The following is a 4,982-nucleotide window of genomic DNA, read 5'->3' on the forward strand; positions in this document are numbered from 1 at the left end:
GAATTTCATGGCATTGAAAACATTAAAGGTTACATCCCGATCCAATACTCGCATAGTGAGCTCACCCTTCTGCACATCAATCAAGGTTCGACAAGTAGTAGAGAATGGTCTTCCCAAGATTATGGGAATCAATTTATCCTCCTCGAAATCAAGTATTACAAAATATCAGGAAAGATGAGTTTTTCTACCTTGACCAAGACATCCTCCACAATGCCTCGTGGATATGTAATAGAGCGATCGACCAACTGCAAGGACATATATGTTGGCTTAGGATCATCTAAATCTAACTTCTTGAAGATAGACAAAGGCATCAGATTGATGCTAGCTCCCAAATCACATAAACACTTGTCGAACGACAAGTTTCCAATGGTGAAAGGAATAGTGAAGCTTCCAGAATCTGTAAGCTTTGGAGGCAACTTCTGTTACAACACAACACTGCATTCCTCCGTAAGAGCAACGGTCTCTAAGTCATCGAGCTTCACTTTCCGAGAGAGAATACCTTTCATAAATTTCGCATAGCTAGGCATCTTTTCAAGAGCTTCAGTGAAAGGTATATTGATATGAAGTTTCTTAAACACCTTCAGAAGCTTAGAAAATTTCTTATCCAACTTTTGCTTCTGCATCCTCTTAGGAAAAAGAGGTGGAGGATAGACTTGTTTCTCCCCTGTATTACCCTCAAGGGGAGTGTGTTCCATAGTTTTCTTCCTTGTTTCCACTCCTGCTTCCTTCTGCACATCTTCTTCAACCACAACTTCATCTTCGGGAACTTGAGATTTTTCGGGATTCGCAACCTTCCCAGACCTCAATGTAATTGCCTTAACCTGCTCTTTTGCTTCCTTCTTGCCTGGAACTTCCGTGTCACTAGGTAGTATACCAGGTTGACGATTTAGCAAGGCATTGGCAATCTGTCCAATTTGATTCTCCAAGGTCTTAATAGAAACTGCTTGGCTCTTGCACATGAGCCTCAACTCCTCCAATTCAGAACTTTTATTAGATTGATTTGTACCTCCATGTGGTAGTTGCTGAAGTTAGAGTTGTTGTCTTGGTGTATATTATGGTTGTTGAAAACCAGGAGGGTTATATTGCTTTGCTGCATACTGCCGATAAGGCTGTTGCACCACATTCTGATTGTTGCTCCAGCTGAAGTTAGGATGATTGCGGTTGTTGGGATGATAGGTGGCTGAAACTGGTTGTTGCGACCTCTAAAAGTTGCTCACAAACTGAGTTGATTCACTAAAAATAACACACTTCTCAGTATCATGCGCACCAGCACAAAGCTCACAAACACTTGTGATCTAATTAACTCCATAATTAACCAAAGAATCCACCTTCATCGTCAAAGCCTTAAGCTGAGCAGCTATAGTAGTAGCTGTATCCACCTTCTGAATTCCTGCTACCTTGCCTTGAGGTAGCCTATGAGTTGGATTCTGGTATTTATTAGCAGCCATCAGTTCAATCAACTCATAAGCTTCATCATAGCTCTTAGCCCATAAGGCTCCACCTGATGCTGCATCGAGCATGGGTCTAGACTGTGCTCCCACGCCATTATAAAAATAGTTGATAATCATCCAGTCGGGCATCCCATGATGAGGACAGTTCCTAAGCATATCCTTATAGCGCTCCCAAGCTTCACATAAAGACTCTCGATTGCTGCACAAATTAAGTAAGAGTGTTTCTGATTACAGCTGTCTTTGCCATATGGAAGAATTTAGCAAGCACCTTCTGAGTAAGATCTACCCAAGTAGTGATAGAACCAGCTGGTAGAGAGTATAACCAGCTCTTAGCCTTGTCCTTCAGAGAGAATGGGAACAACCTCAACTTAACAACATCTTCAGAAACACCATTGAATCGGAAGGTGTCGCAGATCTCGATGAAATCCCTAATGTGAGTGCTGGGATCTTCTATCAAAGAACCCCAAACTGGACTGAATTTTGCACCATCTGAATCATGCTAGATTTGATTTCAAAAGTATTAGCCGCGATGGATGGTCGGACAATGCTAGACTGAATGTCATTAATCTTCGGTTTAGAAAAGTCCATCAAAGCTTTCGGATTTGCTACTGGTTCTTCCATTGCAACGATCGCTTCTTCTTCAACGTTCTCAACTAAGACTTCTTCTTCTACTTTCTCCTCAACAAGAACTTCTTCTACTACTTCAACTTCTTCCTCCACTTTATCCAGTGTTCTCTTTCGAGATCGAGAACGCATTAGCATAAACGCTCTCTAGAGTACCTGAAAAAGCAACAAGCAAATAAGTAAGTAAAATATTCGAGTCAGTGAACTTTAACGACCACTGATGACAAGAACATAAACTAAAAATTAACACCGAGTCCACGATAACAGTGCCAAAAACTTGTTAGGATGAAAACACGTGCTAAAATTACACACAAGTATACACGTTCGCAAGTAATATAGAATTCTTTCTAGTTTGTCCCCACAGAGACTGGTTTAGGTTAAATTCAATTATGCACTTATGCAACAATGATATGGCTATCGTTCAATGCTAAGACAAATAATAAATTAGGTTTTGATTAAACTAAGAGACTATGTAACACCCCCAAATTAAAGGTCGGGAATTCGGGTTGTTACGATCACTTAATATTGTCTAATAAATAATTAATCCTCTTGTCATATCATTACTCGACCTTTTCACCAAACTCACACACACAGAGGTTATATGCTCAGAAACATTACTAAATTAACGTTAAAGTATTTAAGTTATTACAGACCAAAGGAAATTATCTCAAAAGGGTGAACACCGAGAACATCTCTACATGAGACTGGCTCAGGTCACAAATAGTCTTGGTTCAAGTACTCAAAAAGAAACTATCTCTACTCGTCTACCTGAGGTGGCTGGCGGACGAACAGTCTACGGTACTCACGTGCGTCCCCTACCCGCTTGCGGGCAGTCGTCCTGGTTCGGGCCATGCTGGAAATCTGTTGTGATATGATATTTATAAAAGCAAGAGTGAGCACTAACGCTCAGCAAGATATAAATATCCATTATTTAAATATGATCATTTAGGGAAAAACAACCATTAAGCATTGTATATCCAAGGTTTCTAAAAATTTATATGCTTGTCAATTTTATGAAAAACTCAACTTTAAATGTATCAGTTTAATCAGCTTATACTCGTAATCATTTTATCTCAAATCTCAATATGATGCTTGAACCAAGATTCTCATACGGATGTGATATATGTACATCAACATCCTTATTTAAAACTCAGCCTTATCGGCCTTCTGCTGTAGGTTTCACAACAATTTATCCAAAGTGGAGGAAAGTGACTATACTGGAATAAACCACGTACCGGTGATCAGCCGAATACGAAATTTTCTCTACTAGTAGAAGAAATACAAACCTAGCCGCCTTTGGGCTTATCAAGACATTACATGATGGTTGCCCATTTTCTGTGCAAGTCCGAAAGTCAATGGTCACAGAGACCATATAACTGTATACCGCGCCACTCCACGCTTGGTCACTACCCGTTACCTCTCCGTGCCGGGCATGCCACATTCCAGTCCCAAAACAATTATATCATTTACATAAAATCCTATATCAAAGGAATAGATCGTTATGAGTTGACCTTTAGATAAGATGATTTATTCATCACTTTTAATCCAATTGATCCTTGGGAGTTGTCGGAGTTTTTAGTTTAAAATCATTTTTAAACCCTTAACTATAGTAGAGTTTTACAAATATTGTTCACTTGTTTTTCATTGAGCGAGGAAGAAAAACCCTTATGCTTCTAGACTAAGTTCCCTAAGGTTTTGATAAGTTTCAGATGATTGATCTCTTCCGAGAATTTTGAATAATTTAGAAAGTATCCTTGGGAACTATGTCTATTTTTAAATGATTTTTAGAAGTACGGAATATTAAATATTTACGGCCTCATAATATTTTTAAGAAGGGTTCAATGAATTGATAAAACTTTAAGTACTAAATGCTTCTCAATAAGGTTCAATGAATTGATAAAAATTTTAATTAGATACTTAAGACAGGATTTGACGTCTTATAATTATCCTTCGAATGGTTACATACGTTTTAGATAGAGTAAATTGATTTAAAAGCTTTTCAATATCTCTTTAAGTATTTTCCGGATATTTTAGTAACTCTTTAGGTATTACTTATAAATAAATAATCAAATAGGATATGGATATCCCTTGAGTGAATATTTGATTATCTCTTATAGTTATAAATCAAATCTCAATCGTTCGCTTAATGTGAATGTTACGCGAAAGTAATTTGTTTATTGAAATAGAAATCTACCGCGTCAGGCTCGTTCCAGAATTAAATCGATTTAAAAAAATATCTCTGACTCCCACTATCTTGTTTTATAATAATATTATGTTTCAATTTCTCATACTCGTATAAAACGAAGTTTGTTTTCGTAAACAATCGTATAATTTGAATGTATTAAAATCACGCACAAGCATATATTTTCAAACTGTAAATAATGGCATCAATATCACAACAGTATATATAGCATGGATAATTTGTGATAGGGTTTCGTAAACTTGCCTCGAGTGGTAGGAGTGGTATGGTCTCGGGGCTTTTGTTGGCGATCTAAAATCAATAACCAACGATCTTAGTTAGTATGCGATTATCGATTCGCTTCACTAAAACATTTTCATAAAATCGAAAAATTAATATTTTCTTAAAATTCTTTTTGGACAGTCTTCCTTGCTGCATTATTTAATTATCATGATTTTTCCAAGATTCTGAAATTATTTTTAGCCTTTCAAAATCATCAATAAAGTGGCCTATGTGCAGTTGGCTTTTCGTATGAACGCTCTACACTAAAATGGTCATAACTTCTAAACCGTAAATCCCCTCACGACGATCCACACATGTACAGAAACTATAAATCAAGATCTACCCAGTAATGGCCAGGGACTCACAAGTTTCAAATATTTACATGGCCGAATACACTGCAGAAGGCAGACCAAGTGAAATAGGCTCCACATTCCAATTCTACTACT

At 37.5% G+C, this 4,982-nt stretch overlaps 1 non-coding gene across 1 annotated transcript; it reads left to right on the forward strand.

Annotated features, from left to right (window-relative positions):
* The first annotated feature begins 1,578 nt into the window (after positions 1-1,578).
* Positions 1,579-1,683, forward strand: LOC141669064 (small nucleolar RNA R71). Its single transcript, XR_012553363.1, has one exon. It is a non-coding gene; the product is annotated as a small nucleolar RNA R71 (small nucleolar RNA).
* Positions 1,684-4,982: the final 3,299 nt, after the last annotated feature.

Source organism: Apium graveolens, chromosome 6, assembly GCF_009905375.1.
Source record: "Apium graveolens cultivar Ventura chromosome 6, ASM990537v1, whole genome shotgun sequence".
Taxonomy (NCBI): Eukaryota; Viridiplantae; Streptophyta; class Magnoliopsida; order Apiales; family Apiaceae; genus Apium; species Apium graveolens.